This window comes from Sciurus carolinensis, chromosome 4 (assembly GCF_902686445.1).
Source record: "Sciurus carolinensis chromosome 4, mSciCar1.2, whole genome shotgun sequence".
In the NCBI taxonomy this organism is placed as follows: Eukaryota; Metazoa; Chordata; class Mammalia; order Rodentia; family Sciuridae; genus Sciurus; species Sciurus carolinensis.
In genome coordinates this window covers 151,266,379-151,283,684 of record NC_062216.1, presented here as the reverse complement: position 1 = coordinate 151,283,684, position 17,306 = coordinate 151,266,379, and the positions used below count along the sequence as shown (strand labels likewise).

The 17,306-nt window shown below is 46.2% G+C and overlaps 1 pseudogene; it reads left to right on the top strand.

Moving 5' to 3' along the window:
• Positions 1–5,506: 5,506 nt before the first annotated feature.
• Positions 5,507–17,306, top strand: part of LOC124982959 (glyceraldehyde-3-phosphate dehydrogenase-like) — a 31,208-nt pseudogene continuing 19,408 nt past the window's right edge.

The following is a 17,306-nucleotide window of genomic DNA, read 5'->3' as shown; positions in this document are numbered from 1 at the left end:
GTGAATGCGTGTGTGAGCGTGTGTGTGAGTATATGTCTACTATCCAGCATCGGGCAGGGTGCCTGTGATCTGCCCCCTGCAGAGCTCTGAGCTGCAGACCCGAAAGACGACCAAGGGTTACACGCAGTGCCTGCTGCATGGACCTTCCCTTCTGGTTGGGTACAGAAGACGCGAACCCACGGAGCTGCGGTGGCCGCCGGCGGGTTGAACCTCGCCCCCGACTGCACCTTGTCTGGCAGCAAGGATTCTAGCCAGCAGGGCTTGGCCGTCTTTGCCAATTTTTAAAAAGTTTGGTAGAACACATGTAACATCAAACACACTCTTCAGCCATTTTTAAGCATCTAGCTCAGTGGCCTTAGGTGCATTCATGTCACTGTACCCATCGTCACCGCCGCCCATCTCCAGAACGTCTTCATCCTGCAGAACTGAGACTGCGACCCTCCTGCGCTGACGCTGGCCCAGCGCCCCGCAGCCTCAAGCTACAGCCGGTGGTTCTGAGAGTCCCACCCTCCGAGCTCCTGTGCACCAGGAATCAGTGTTCACCTTCCGGTGACGGACATCTCGGTTAGCACCACGTCCTCCAGGTCCGTCCCCGCACTGGCGCCCGTCAGTCTCTTCCATCGGCCTCTGTGTCACCTTGCTGCTCTGATGGCCTGTGCATGGACTCTTGAATTGCTGTCATGTTTTTAGCTCTTGTAACTGCCGCTGCTGTGAACGTGGTGCACGGACATCTTTTCAAGACCCTGTTTTTAATTCTTCGGGGTCTATGCCCAGAACTGAAGTGGCTGGATCACACATTAACTTCATTTTTAGTTCTTTGAGGAGCTGATACATGATTTTCCGCAGTGGAGGTACCATTGTGTCTTCCCACCAGTAGTGACGTTCCCCACTGAGTCACGACCCTGCCAACACTCATTATCTTTTATGGGTCTTTTTCTCTTTTGGTACTAGCCATCCTAGTGGGTGTGATGTAGCCAGCAGGTTTTTAATTTTTTTTAAATTCTTTGCTAGTGTTTACAAATCACACTTCATGTTTTCTTCTTCTTTTAATCTAGATTTCTAGTTATTTAAAAAAAAAAACAAAACTAAACAAAAAACAAAAACCTGGAGGACTCTGGCAGGCCCAGGTCTGTACTCGCCTCTGGGGACAGTTGGCTGGAGCCAAGCAGCAGCTGCCCCTTGGCATGGGGCAGGTCTGGCTCCTTCTGGCTCACTTCGTCACCTCTCCGCACAGGCTCCTGCATATGGAGGACAAAGGCTGGTGCCTCTCACCCCTGCACCGTCGCTTTTCTCCATAGTATACTCAGAAAGAAAGAGGAATGCTTCTTATATCCATCCTCAGTCAAAGGTGGACAAATGGACCAGGCAGGGGCCCGGGAGGGAGCGCATTGTGTGGCACTTGTGTTGAATTTGCAAACACTCTTCCTTGCCCTTCAGCACTTTGCTTCCTGCCCTGCAGGCTTCTGGCCTGGCCATCCCAGCTAACTGTGGTGACTCCTGACCATCAGGTACTCTAGGACAATAGGTGCTGTGTGAACTGGGCCACCCAAGGGCAGCTTGAGAAGAGAGGTGGAGTTTCACCTCTGCCTTGAAAGCGGATATCTTGGTCTGCTAGGGCTGCCGTGACAGTGCCACAGACCAGGGCCGCAGAAGCCACTGCCTCCCAGTTCTGGAGGCTGGAGTCGGAGACCAGGACATCTGCAGAGTTGGTTTCTTCCAAGGCCGCGCTCCTCGGCTTGTAGAGGGCCACCTGCCTACCTGCTTGTCTTGTCCTCACACTGTCTTCCCTCTGTAGCAGTCTATTTCCTAATCTTTTTTTTTTTAAACAAGGACACCAGTCACATTGGACTAGGGACACCCCATATGGCCTCATTTTATCTTAATTACCTCTTGAATGACGCTCTAAATATAGTCCCATTCTGAGGTCCTGGAGGTTAGGACTTCAACACAGGAATGACGGGAAGACAATTCAGCCCATAGCAGATGAACAGGACAAGGAAGGAGAGAGAAGGGACGGTGGCTTGCGTTTTGTCACCTGCTTAGCCCCTGTGTGAGTTTCCTATTGCTGTCATAACCAGTTGTCACTACGTGCCAATGTAGACAGCACAAGTTCATTTTCTTACAGTTCTGGATGTTCTAAAATCACGTGCTGGCGGGGCTGCAGTCCCAGAGGCTGGAGGGAGGAGCCATCTGTTCCTGTGCCGCTTCCAGCTTCTAGAGGCTCCCGCGTTCCTTGGCTCGAGGCCCGACGTGACTCCGACCTGCTTCCTGTCATGATGTTTCCTTCTCTGTCTCTGATTCTTCTGCCTCTTTTCTGTGAGGATCCTTGTGATTACATTGGACCATTTAGATAATCCAGAATATTTTCCCCCTTTCTTTAACCTATCACATTTGCCAAGTCCTCTTGCCTATAAGGTCACATGGTCTCAGATGCGGGATTAGAACATGAATGTCTTTCAGGGAGGAGGCAGTTCTACCTGCAGCGGTGCCCTTTCCTTCGTCCCCACTGCACTCTGGAGGAACTAGGGGAGCTGTCTGTGTGAGCGCCTCCCTAGAATGCTCCTGCACCCCGAGCCTTTGGGTCAGATCTGTCCTTTGAGGGGTTTCTCTGGGAGTGGCAAAGCCGTGAGCTCTGAGTCTGGAGCTGGCAGAGGTCAAGCCTCCTGTGAAGTCGAAGTTGGGGTCTCCTTGTGGAGGTGGATGGACACTGGGGTGTGGAGAGGAGAAGAGAGTTCTGGAAATGTTCCCGCCGCTGCTTCCAGCTCTTCCTGAGGCCAGCAGTTCGGGAACCAGTATATCCTCTGCTTGTTTTAGTTGCGTTTCTATCCCTGGAAATCCCAGTCGCCCTGACAGACAGCTCTTTTGAGTGAGGGCTAGACCTCAGGGAGTGTGGAGACAGCAGGAGCAGAAAAGGATTATCTTGAAGCAGGTGGTGCTTTAGCTCCAAGAGCATTCTAGAACCCAAGAGCCTCCCAGGCTCAGGTGGCCATCGTGTTCATACAGTCTGGCAAAATCTTTAGGAGATACATTAACCCCAGTGAGTAAGACCACATCGGTCTCCATTTCAACGTCTACTAAATAACTTCCCTTCACTCTCACTGACCATGGGCAGTTCTGAGAACCAGCTAGGAGAAATTGAGTTGACATGTTTAACTTGTGATAAATGGAATATGTTTATGGGGTTTCCAGTTGTTTTGTTAAGACTGCTGCTTGACTGGGCATAGGATGGTTTTAGGAATATTCCCTCCTGCAGGGGCCCACCCAGCCCAGTGGCATGAAGGTGGAGGGCTGGAGGGCCTTCAGGATATGAAATGTCCCACAGTGCTTGCCCCCAGAAATGTGGGGGGAACAGAGTTGAGTCTAAGGCTGGTGTGTTTAAAAAAAAGTTCTTCCAATCCTCAGACAGGTAGGATTGTAAAATGAGTGATTGGATTCTTGATTGACAGTCAGAACTAAAGTGTTCTCCTGTCAGGAATGTATCAGATAATGTTATGTAAACATACTATACATTTGTCCTTTTTCAATGGAAATTGGGCAAATTTGAATATATCTGAATTCCTGGGGAAACTGATGACCATCCTGTAGATTAAAGCAGGTAGCGAGTTAAGTCTATGTGTGAAATTGTAGGTCACACTTCCTAAGGTACAGGACTATGTCTTAGCAAGACATCACCAGTAACAGCTTGGGAAGCTAAAGTAACTTTTCGACTCTATCAACCATGCTAGAAAACAGCCTCAAGTCTCTATTTCCTCTGTAGATAATGGTATTTCAAACTCACTGTCCCATGAAAAAAACAAAGAGAATGACCCCAAAGAGGAAGGAAAAAAGTACGATAGACGTACATCAGGCAATTGAGTTATTTGTTCATATTACTGGTATTTTCCAGCTTGAAGACTGTAACTTGTCTTAATGTGTTTTCTCATTCTGTTAATTTTTATTTACTTTTGTGTTTTTAATTATACATTCACCTTTTTTAAACAAGTGTCCCATCATTCAGGTCCCATTACCTGGATCTACTCCCACTGAAAAGGCAGGGAGGGCCAGCCTTCCTGGAACAGCCTGCCTGGGAACTGGGGGATATGGAAGGCAGGTCACGGGGGAGACAGGTGAGGGATACTGATGACGAGGAGGTGGAAGGCCAGATGTGGGGCAGGCGGGTGCATCAGAGTTAACAGCAGATAGGCAATGGTTCCTGTCAAGGCAAGTGACATGAGAATATGAGAGAGGGGTTCCTTTTCCATGTGACAGATGTTTTCCAGCAGCTTTAGCCTTCTGTACCTGTAATGAGTGGAGAGATGATGAAAGACTAAAGCAGGTGGTACATTCCAGAATCCTGAAAAAGAGTCAAAAATGTGTCACTCCTGAAACTGAGATTTATAAGAGCCAACATAAATGGATGAGGGTGATCAGAGCTTGGGTGCTTCCCAAATCTCCTGAGGGTCTTCAGGAAATAAGGGAAACCCTCCATTCATCACAAGTTGAGAGTGTATCCTGAAGCCCCATCTGGGAAGCAAAGTTCAAATGTAACTAATAAAAGATGCACTTTCCAAGAACACTGCTCAGTGGATAAGGACGTGTGACAAAGTGTTTAAAAAGCAAATTAAAAAGTGACAGTCTCAAGCACATGCATACACAGATGAATAAATTAGACTGAAAAAGCCATAAGACTGAAGACATATAATGGTTTTTATCTAAAGACAAATGACGCCTAGGGGGAAATATTTGCAACTCACATCACAGCCAAAAAGTAATTTTCCTAATACATCAGAGTTCCTATAAATTGATTTTTTTTTTATAAAAAGTCAAACCATCTAATAGAAAAATAGGCAATTCAGAAGAAAGGAAATACAAATGCCTCTTCGATGGAAAGATATTAAACCTATTCACAATAAGAAAATGAAAAATAAAATTACACTGCAATTTCACTTTCAACTATCAGATTGGCAAAGATAAAAGAGAGTTTGGCAAAGACATGAGGAATCCAGCTCTTTCCTGAATTGTTGGTGGGAGTGTAGTGCAATTTCTGTGGAGACCAATTTGGCAATAACTATCCAGACTGCAAGAAGATACACCCAGACTCTGCAGTTTGACTTCTAGGAACTTAATTACACGGCCGTGTATGTATGATATGACATGTATACAAGGTAGTTTTAGCAAGGTAGTAGACTGACAGTCTAGTCTAGCAGGCAGAAGGTTATGGATTTGATCCCCAGCACCACACATATGTATGTATATAAATATGTATATGCAGGTATATACATATATGTGTGTGTATGTATGTATGCATACATACATATTATTTACAACATTTTTATAACAAAAATGAGAGGCTGTCTACCTACCATACGTTGGAATATTACTGAATTATAGAAAAGAATGAGGAAACTCTATTTTAACCAAACTGAAATGTTCTTTGAGATATAAAAGTGAGGTTCTCTGTTCCTCCCTGTTCAAGAGACAGCCACATCTTGTCATTGTACAATGCCAGCCACAATCCTTACCCTTGATGGTCAAGGTCAGAGTGAATGGGTTTGGCCGTATGGGGTGCCTGGTCACCAGGGCTGCTTCCAGCTGGGCACAGTAAATATTGTCCCCATCAATGACCTCTGCACCGACCTGAACTGCCTGGTCTACATGTTCCAGGGATTCCATCTGAGGTCAGTCCAGTGGCAAACTCAGGATGGGAATGGGAAGCTTGTCATCCACGGAAAGTCCATCTCCATCTTCCAGGAGCGAGATCCCGCCAACAGCAAATGGGCTGATGCTGTGGAGCCCACTGGCGTCCTCACTGCCATGGAGGAAGCCGGGGCTCATTTGAAGGGCGGTGTCAAAAGGGCCATCATCTCTGCCCCTGCTGATGCCCCCATGTTTGTGACGGGCGTGAACCATGAGAAGTATGACAACTCTACAAGAGCCCCCAGCCAGGGTCATCCATGGCAACTTTGGCATTGTGGAAGGCTCATGAGCACAGTCCTTGTCCTCACTGTCACTCACAAGACCATGGATGGCCCCTCTGGGAAACTGTGGTGTGATGGCGGTGGGGCTGCCCAGAATATCATCCCTGCATCCACTGGCGCTGCCAAGGCTGTGGGCGAGGTCATCCCTGCACTGCATGGGAAGCTCACTAGCATGGCTTTCCGTGTGCCCACCCCAACATGTCAGTTGTGGATCTGCCTGTCGCCTGGAGAAAGCCACCTAATCCGATGACATCAAGAAGGTGGTGAAGCAGGGACCAGAGTGTCCCCTCAAGGGCGCCCTGGGTGACTCGGAGGACCCAGTCATCTCCTGCGACTTTAACAGTGATACCCACTCTTCTACCTTCAATGCTGGGGCTCGCATTGCTCTCAATGACCACTTTGTCATTTGCTCATTTCCTGGTATGGCAATGAATTTGGCTACAGCAACAGGGTGGCGGACCTCCTGGTCCACATGACCTCCAAGGAGTCAGAGCCCCTGGGCCACCACCCAGCAAGAACACAGAGGAAGAGCAAGGTCTTCAGCTGCTGGGGAATCCCTGCCCCTAACTCGGTCCCTCAACTGAGACTCTCTCCTCCCCATTTCCTTCCCAGACCCCCTGAAGAAGGGGAGGGGCTTAGGAAGCCCTACTGTCACCTGCCATCAATAAAGTTCACTGCACCCAGCCAAAAATATTATATATATAAATTATTATATATTATATATAATTATATATATACATTTACATATATAATTTTGTAACACACACCTGCAATCCCAGCAAGTTGGGAGGCTGAGACAGGAGGATTGCAAATTCAAAGTCAGCCTCAGCAACTTAGTGAGACCTTGTCTCAAAATAAAAAATGAAAAGGGCTGGGAATATAGCTTAGTGGTAGAGCACCCCTGGGTTCAATCCCCAGAACAGCAGGAAAAAGAAAAAAAGAAGAAGAAAGCTTTAGAGGAAATATGAAGTACTCTACTGTCGCTGTTTTAAAAACAACAGATGGGAGGAATGTCGCTGTGTCTATGGGTGGAATAAGCATAACCTATCCAGAAGGGTCCCCCAGAAAGGCACTCCATCAGTCACATCCAGGAAAGGCTCGGGAGCCGGGGGCATGGAGCTGTAAACAGGGAGCCTCGTGTCTTCCGGGTGCCGGGTAGAATCTCAGTAATCACAATCTATTCAGCAAATGCTTACTGAGGACTGGCTTGGTGACAGGCCCAGTGGCAGGCACAGGGGATGCAGCGGTTAATAAAAGAGACCAGATCCTACCTGCATGAAGCTTATGCCCTAGTCAATAAAATAGGCAATAAAATATATGCATGGACAAATGATTGTCAGACAGATGGAAGGCAGGTGGAGAGAAAGGAAGCAAGCAAGAAAGTGATTAGGTCTTTAAAGAAATTTAAAACAGCAAGGAGAGAGAATACATGTGGGAGGGGGTGTCTTATTTTAACCAGGGTGACGGTCAAGGTAGGCTCAGGTCATCCAGATATCTGGGGTAGGAGAAGTTGGGGTCTGGGGCAAAGGCCTAATTGTTTTCTTGGGTTTGTTGTTGTTGTTGTTTTGAGAAAGAGCAAGGAGGCCAGTGTGGTCCAAGCAGAGAGAGGGAAGGGGACAGTGACAGGCACTGGATTGTGTCCCTGCATCAAACACTCCCAGAAGCAGCACCAGCTGCTTTGGCCTGCAGGGGTAGCACCAACCCTTCAGGGATTCCTGAGGAAGACCTGGCCCCTTTCCCAACTTTAGGAGTTTGGCCAGAGCAGGACCACACCGACCTTCTAACTGAGAGGGCACATAGGTTGGCACAGTCCACATTCTGGGGTGTTAACTATATTTTTAGCTAATACTGTGTCAACTTCTCTCTGAAATAACCTTCAGAAACGAAGGCAGCCCTTTAATGACTCCAGCATTGCATCCCAAACATGGTGTTTGTCCCCACGAGCCTACGAGTAGTCCTCTATTCCAGAGCCCCTCAGTACCTTAGAAGGAAACATAAGAACTCTTGTCCCAATATGGGCTCTTCCTGAGCCTGTGTGTTCCAGAAGCAGCCTCAGATGAAGCAGCCCTCTGCCATGGGCCCCCTGGGGCCTTGGTTTCATGGGGGTGCATTTTCTTTGGGTGACATGTGCTGTGTAAACTCTCCAGTCACACTGGGTCCTGGCTCTTTAAGACAACAAATCTCCTGGGGGAAGAGGGCTGAGTCTTGCTTAATTGGACAGTTGGTTGTATCCAGAGAGAAGTGTTTGCAGAGCACATCAAAAGCCAGCCCAGGGACCCACATGTTTGCTCAGCATCCACACGGCAAACAATAAGAGCCTCTCTTGAATGGAGGGGTCAGAGAGGATTTTCCTCAAATCTAGTGAGCCTCTGGGGTGATGGCTTATTCAAATGCCATGGTGGAGTGGGGTGCGAGGCCACCCTTGTCTGGGATGGACACCAAGAGTCTCTTATTTTCATTTTGCTTTCTAGCAACAGAGCCAACCCTGGGGACCTGAGGGGGACCTTGACTTGTTTGGGAGTCTGTCTGGAACCAGTGCAGAAGGCCAGCTGTCGGGAGTGGGCTGAGGGAGGAGAAGCCCACTAGCTGTGCTGACAACGGAGACCCAGAGCTTTTATGCACGTGATTAGTGATGAGCCAGTTGCCTGGCAACAGCAGCCCCTTCCCCCTTCTATCCATACCCCTCAGGCTGCATGTAATGTTTGTGACATTTTTCTTTTCATAGCAGAGACAGGGAGTCACCCCCTTCATTAGCTAAAGAGGGTGCCCACCCCTCGGCCCTGCTTACTAGCTTATTGATCAGACTCCTGGCTAGAAATCATCTCCCCAAAGCATTTAATTATTAATTGCACATTGGACTGATCGCTGTACCAAGAGAATCGTGGATGAGAGTTCATAGAAGTGAAGTGCTTAGCCCAGGACCTGGCGCAGGAATTGCTGTGACAATAATGAACAGCACCCCTTCCTTATGGGAGATGCAATTCTAGCAGGACCGACGCTGGGCAGATCTTACTCTTTTCAAAGAGCGTCACTATTTTCCCTTCAGCTCTCAGAATAATACAGCCAGAAGAGTCCTTAGAGGTTCCCCTCCCCCATGCTTGCAAATCTTTGTTTATAAATAGTGAAACTGAGGCTCAGCCAAATGAAGTGACTTTGTCAAAGTCACATAAATCATGACACCAGAGCTAGACTGAATCCAGACTCTCGATCCCTTTCCACTACACCTCTAGCCCTCAACACGTCGTGTGCGTAAGAATCCTGCCAGGAATCCATCGAAAATGTAGACTTATGACCCCCAACCCTCCCCATGCCCCTCACCGTTGGTTTCCTCGGGCTGCCGCCACGAATCACCACAGACTGAGTCCCTTAAGGTAGCAAATGTATTATCTACACGTTCGGAAGACCTAAGATGGATCTTAAGGACTGAGAGCAAGGTGTTGGTGAGCGGAGTTCCCGTGAATGCTGGAGGGGAGAATCCGTTCCTTGCCATTCCCGGTTTCTCCAGGCCACCTGCACCCCTGGCTCATGGCCCATCCCTCCAGTCTCCGCTTCCACCAGCACATGGCTGCCTCTCTTGCCTCCCTTGAAGGGACCACACGGCCCATCCAGCCCTTGGATAATGTGGAACAACCTCCCCATCTCGAGACCTTTTCATTCTGATGGAGGGCTCCACCCTACCTGTGACACAGGAGCCCAGAGGGTGGATTGAGAGCGGATGTAACGTGACTAATGAGCCCCCCACGAATGCTTTTCGAAAGGGTCAGCTTTCATCGTCTTTGATCTCCTTCCCTGTGAATCGATGCCCCACCACTACTTGGCAGTTTGTCACAAGTCTGTCTCCCTGGCATCCCTCCCTCCCACCTTCAAGCAGACGACCCCTGGACCAGCTCAGGGGCACTGCTCCACCCGTGGCCACCAGCTTTTTCTTTCTTTACAAAACAATGAGCGGACTGGCAGGGAAGGCCATTGCTCCCATTTAGTAAGCGGAGAAGCTCAAGGATGGGAAGGTGAATTTCTAGTCCTGGGTCCCTCAGCCAGAGCTGGAATGTAGACCCAAGTCCCCTGTCTCCACACCTACTGTCCCTTTGACTGCAGCACAGCGCCAAGGTGCCCCCACTGTTCAACAGCATGCTCTTGTGTAGGCTGAGCCCCGCATCCTGCAGACGAGAAAACCAGGGCCCAGGCTCTGTCAAGTGACCGCCGGTGGCCCTATTCCAGGCTCACTCAGGAGACCCCAGAGAGATCAGGCATTTCCTTCCCTTTCCCACATGGAGATCTTATCCCTGCCAAGCCACTGAAAAACACTTTTCCATGCAGAGTAGGGTTGCGGTGCCAGCTTAACTTCAGACACACGGCAGACCCGATACGCAGGAGCAGCACGTCGGAAGGTAGGGGCTGGAGCAGAGGCGGTGTGGGGGTGACAGGCCCCGTCTGTTCTTGTCCCGGGAGGAAAATTTTAAAAACAAAGGAGACGCTCCATTGCTGGTGCGGAGGTGTGTGACTGAGCACTAGGGGGCAGAGCGTGTCCAGGAATGGGAACGCAATGCCACCTGCCTTGGGTTTTAAGGGAGAATTTACCAGCTTACAGTGTGAAGGGTCATTGCCTTTAGTACAACCTTAGTCAATAGGTTTCTAATTGGGCTATTAATCTGGAAATAAGTGTGACACAGGAGCCCAGAGGGTGGATTGAGAGCGGATGTAACGTGACTAATGAGCACCCCACGAAGGCGTTTTGAAAGGGTCAGCTTTCATCATCTTTGTTCTCCTTCCCTGTGAATTGATGCCCCACCACTACTGGCAGTTTGTCACAGGGCAGTGGCTTAACCATTGAGAGACATCGAGTAACATTTCAAGAGTTCTCCAGGACATAGTCTCTGGGGTTGGAAAGCACGAAAGATGAACAATAGATCTATTTTATTTTTTATTTTAATTTGTTGCAAATTATTGTGAGTGTACACACGTTAACCAGTTCTGGCTCAGCCTCGTCTCCGCTTGTGTATTGTCCCACCTCCTGAGCTGAATGATCAGCAAGTGACTCATGATCAGCACAGGCAATGAAGGGTCCTTTGCTTGGGAATTAACCCCAGAAACACATGATTCTACCATCTGCAAGTCAATGACATTTAGACAGATTTGAATTTAGAAGTGGCCTAAGGATATTCTCTTGTTTAGAATATCATCGATGAGAATTCCTGAGCCACCAGGCACTAGATTTTCTTTTACAGTCTCATTTGAGCAATGTAACAACCTTCTCAGATTGATACTATTATTACCCATAGGTTGAGGACACTTTAACTATGAGGAGCTAAGATAGTTGCTGAAGATTGCCTGGCGTGGAAATGGCTCATCCAGACCTCAGGCACTTAGCTCGGGTCTTCCTGGAATCCTGAGCAAGCCTATCCCAATGGGGAAAACCTGGACCATGGTTTCTGACCATTTACCTTCTAATCCGAACGTGGTGCTGATTGGGGGGTGGTCTCAGAAAAGGGACTCCACTTCTCCATTGGATCTTCAGATCTTATAATGAGGCAAATGCTTCATAATTCAACAAATCAAAATAAATGTGGTATAACCTTGATGTTAGAGGCATGTGGGCATAAGGAACCCAGGCCAGGGTACAGAGTCAGGCTCTCTCCATCTCTGAGATCTGTAAGGAAGGAAGTTTTTATAAGATTTAAATGGAACAGGGTGATATAAGGAATGGAGTGAGAGTAGTCTCTCAAGCTCTGGGTTGCTAAAAGTACAGGATGTATCCTCCTCCTCACAGGATGAGTTTGGGGACTGTGGACTTGTCAGAGGACAGTCATGTGTTGGGCAAAAGGAGGTTTGCCTTGGGGAGATGCTGCCCAAGGTTGTCAACTGAGAATGGAAGAGGAATCCATGTTTCCCAAGGAACCAAGGGCAGGTCCATGGAGGCCCACCGTCTGACCACAAGCAATCATAGAAGGCCATATTTGACTTTTCCTTTCCTTCTTCTTTCCCCCAAACAGGGTGGTCAGTGTAGGAAAGGAAAAGGGAGGAGAGAGTAAGCCATGTGTCCATTTCTCCACCCCAAATCTTCCAAAGCCTCTAGTCTCGTCTGGAGGAGGGGAAAAGATTCAAACTCAATACAGATTGAAATTTTAAATCGAAGAAAGCCAAGTGAGAGGGATCATTTTGATAACTAAAATGATGAAAACTATAGAATCAGAATGGGGTAGACATAGCCAATGGAGCCATTCCCTAGTGGGGAAGGGAGCTTCCGCAGAGCCTAATTGGCAGATTTTATTGGAGGAAAAAAGCACACACCCATATTTCATGTTTATCCCCCCAGAGAACTGACAATCTTCACTAAACCTGTTACTCAAGGAAAAATCAATAAACATTACATATCCTGCCCCAGGTGGAAGACTGCAGCTTGCCGCCTGTACCACACTTGGCCCTTGCATGTGGGGAATAACCGCCTGGCCCTCTGGGACTTTGGTCTTGTAGGTGTGTCTCGGAGACCTCAGATAATAGTGCGGAAAGCCCAGAGTGTCTTGCTTATCAAGCTTGTATCTGCAGCTTTTTCTGCGAAGTATCAGGTTGGGATTCATCTTAAGCACCTTCCCTCTGCTCAGAGCCTTCTGCCTCCTGAGAGGTCTAGACTGATACCCCGCCGCCCACTGTGACCCCACTTTGAACTTGAACTTGAGCCCTGTGCTTCAGGAAGGTTATATAGTATGACAGACTTATTGGTTACATAGTATTATAGACATAATGTGTTGATCTCACCCCAGCCCTGATGTTCCTTCCACCCCTTAACTGTAGTTTGGGGCAATGGCAGAACCTGTAGAAAGATGCATCAGGCATGCTCCACCGCATAATCCCAGTGACTTGGGAGGATGAGGCAGGAGAATCACGGGTGCGAAGCCAGCCTCAGCAACTCTATAAAAAAGAGCTGGGGATGTCGCTCAGTGGTTAGGTGCCCCTGGGTTCAATCCCCAGTACTGAAAAAAAAAAAAGCATCAATGTAACAAAGCCAAGAGCTCAGGAAGAGACCCAAGGACCATAATTTAATCCACTCTGTGATAAAGATGGTATCACCAATCTGCAGCAAGAGGGGAGAATATTCCATAAATAGAGCTTGAATAATCAGCTAACTACATGTGGAAAAACAACCCATTAAATTCTCATTTATGCCAGGGCATTGAACGTGATACCCCAAAATACAGCACCTTAGTGTCCTGCGTATTTTCAGCTGAAGGAAACTGAATCAGCAACGGTGCAGCAGCAGGAGGGACTGACGCTCCTGCCCCTCTTCCCCAGAAGCAGGCCTTAAAACCTAGGAAGGTCACTCACTGACCTCCTCCCTTACTTCGCCTTGGAAGACCTTCAAGTGACAGATGTCTTGCCCTACACCTGAAAGGAAGCAATGCCACACAAAAAGACCAAGAAGACTCTGAGCAGACACTAGGCTCCTTCCCGGTTTACCACCATTCAGTCCTACACTCATGTCTTCCCATCACACTTCTGCATAACTTTCCACAAAAATACACAGATGTCCCCATTTCCTTGGGGCTTCATTTATGAAGTCTCGCATATCATGTGAAACCTACTCTTGTTGATCTACCTTTTGTTACAGGGATCTCAGCCATGTATCTAGTGATGATTGGTACTACTTTTTCTCTCCTGTGCTTAACATCCATCATTTTCAGGTGGATGAAAGAGTAAAAGACCATAGAGGAAAGAACGAAAATGTAGAAGAAAGATGAATATTGATCAGACCTTGGGATTGGGGAAAAGTTTTTTAAGTATAAAAATAATAGATATGTAACATTAAAATGATAAATTTGAACAAATAAACATTTTAGATGTATACAAAAAAAAAAAAAAACAATGTAAATGTAATCGAAAGGTATAGTAGTAACAGGGTCCATTAATCCCCATTGCACCAGTGGACAGAAAACTAAGAGTCAACATCTGAGTGACTCCACCCTGATCAACCATTCCTGAGCCATGCTACCAGCTGAAACAGACACAAGAGTGACTCAGCTAATTAGCAGCCATACCTGGTCCAGGGTATCAGATACATATGTGACACACAGACTCATAAGAAACACTGAATTCTTTAAAAATTTAGAACACAGTTTTAAGGTGATCTGCTATAAATAGATAATCCACACTGATACAGTTTGGATTTGAAATGTCCCTCAAAGCCCATGTGTTAAAGACTCTGTCACTAACTCAGTGCTATTGGGAGGTGGTAGAAACTTTTAGAGGTAGAGCCTAGTAGGAGGTCTTCCCAGTCATTGAGGGTGTGCCCGTGAAGGGGATATCGGGACCCCAGTCTCTTCCTCTCTTTTGCATCTACACATAGGGTGAACACAATTCCTCTGCTATGTGCTCCCACAATGATGCGCTGCCTCACCACAGGCCCAAAGCAACTGGGCCAACTAATCATGGAGTGAAACCTCAAGGACTGGATACCAAAATAAACCTTTCCTCTTCATACGTTGATTTCCTCAGGTATTTGTTACAGTAATGAAAAGATAACTAACACAGAGAAGAGAAATGACAAATGAGAACAAACATGCAAGAAATATGAGAGATAAAAATTAAAATATTTAATATGAAAGGAGGCCTTATAAATCCAGTAAGAAAAACACCATCTGCCACAAGAGAAATGAATAAAGGACACAAGCAGTTAAGTTGTTAAGAAAAAAAAGACAAATGACTAACAAACTAATGAAAAAGGATTAAGCCTCACAAAAATAGAAGTGTGATCTAAACATTAAACTGTCCTTAGATATTTTTGCTTATTAAATTAAACAACAGCTTCAAAATGTTCAATAATGATGAAGTGGTGGTATGGTGGGCACTGTTATCTGAGAATGAGTGTGTAAATAACAAACCATTTCTGGAAAGTAGTTTAGCATGACTTAGAAAATGGTTGGAATCAGGCATGGTTGGTGTGAAATATTGCATTATTCTTCCTCATTCCTCATTGCTCCTTGTATATGTGCTCTTGGCATGATTTTGTAGTTCCTTCCGTTAGAAGAGGAGGGTATTTTCTTCTTCCCCATGTTGTACTTGGCCTTGTGGCTGTGTTTGGCCAATGGAATGTTAACAAGTGTGTGCTGCGTGTAGAGGTTTAAGTGTCCTCTGGCTTCAGGTTTGTTCTGTTCCATTTCTTCTTTCACCACAAGCAGAGCTTCTTCCATGTAGTCCTACCCCAGCTCCATAGCACATACATAGATTTGGGGAGATGGAAATGGGGTGGCCAAACAGTGATTGGGACTTGCCTAATCCCCCCCCAAAATAGCCCTAACAAGTAAATAATAAAACAAAAATCCATGGATATTTCCAACAAAACCAGGTGAACCAGTATCTCTGTGAACCCTGAAATATAAGCCAGTGAAGTTGGATCCTTGACAGTCACAGACCTACCTGGTCTCAGCATCTGGGCAGGAGAGGGTGGAGGAAAGCAAGGGGCCTTTAACAAACCTGAGAAGAGAAGAGGGAAACCCTAAAACATCCAGCAGGTATTCACTGGAAGACCCAGAAGCTGAAATTGCCAGCTGCAGCTAGCAGGTGAGTGCAGGGGCGGGAAGCCTGCAGTAAGGTCTCAAAGGTCTGACACTCCGAGTCCCCTAGACTCATAGGCACCTTGCTAGATGGGGGCCCTAATCTGAGGATGCCACTGCGAGTGAAATTAAAACCAACCAAATAGGGGCTGGGGTCGTGGCTCAGTGTAGAGCACTTGCCTGGCAAATGTGAGGCACTGGGTTCGATTCTCAGCACCACATATAAATAAATAAATAAATAAATAAATAAATAAAATAAAGGTTCATTGATAACTATTTTTTTTTTAAAACCAATAGAACAGATTTTACAGAGACAAAGGAAAGAAGATCCAGATAAAAGCAGATGAGGTGAGCGTATCCTGGAAATCTTACAGAACATGAGCTGCATATTTTGCACGACATGGAACACAACAGAATAGGTAACTGTGACGTTAGAAAAAGTTTCCTGAGTAAAGACTCCTAAAAGTTCAAGAAAACTAAATTTATATAAAAGGAGCAATTAAAAAGTGTCAAGCTTACAGTGCTTGCCTAGCATGTGCAAGTTACTGGGTGTGGACCCCCAGCACTGGAGCAGACAGACAGACAGACAGGCAGACAGACAGACAGGGAAAATATTGAGGTTAAATCTCAGAGTTGGGCTGGGGTTGTGGCTCAGCAGTAGAGGGCTTGCCTCGACTGGGTGAGGCACTGGGTTCAATCCTCAGCACCACATAAAAATAAATAAATGAAATAAAGGTATTGTGTAAAAAAAAAAAAAAAAAAAGAGAGAGAATTCTACTTTTATAAATCTCAACATTATTGTAAGAAAAATAAGAAACTGAATAAGATTACTACAGATAAAGAAATCAGGCCAGAAAGATCTGTTTTAAAGAAAAAGGAAATTATAATGTACTATTAAAAACTGGTAACAGGGGGTATTGCAATACCAGAACTTCAACTATACTACAGAGCAATAGTAACAAAAACGGCATGGTATTGGCACCAAAATAGACAGGTAGATCAATGGTACAGAATAGAGGACACGGACACAAACCCAAATAAATACAATTTTCTCATACTAGACAAAGGTGCCAAAAATATGCAATGGAGAAAAGATAGTCTCTTCAACAAATGGTGCTGGGAAAACTGGAAATACATATGCAACAGAATGAAGCTAAACCCCTATTTCTCACCCTGCACAAAAATCTACTCACAATGGATTAAGGACCTTGAAATCAGACCAGAGACCCTGCATCTTATAGAAGAAAAAGTAGGTCCAAATCTTCAACTTGTTGGCTTAGGATCAGACTTCCTTAACAGGACTCCCATAGCACAAGAAATAAAAGCAAGAATCAATAACTGGGATAGATTCAAACTAAATAGCTTTCTCTCAGCAAAGGAAACTATCAGCAATGCGAAGAGAGAGCCTACAGAGTGGGAGAAAATCTTTGCCAATCATACTTCAGATAGAGCACTAATTTCCAGAATATATAAAGAACTCAAAAAACTCTACACCAAGAATACAAATCACCCAATCAACAAATGGGCTAAGGATATGAACAGATGCTTCACAGAAGAAGATCTACAAGCAATCAACAAACATATGAAAAAATGTTCACCATCTTTAGTAATAAGAGAAATGCAAATCAAAACTACACTAGATTCCATCTCACCCCAATTAGAATGGTGATTATTAAGAATACAAGCAACAATAGGTGTTGGAGAGGATGTGGGGGAAAAGGTACACTCATACATTGCTGGTGGGGATGCAAATTAGTGCAGCCACTCTGGAAAACAGTGGAGAACCCTTAGAAAACTTGGAATG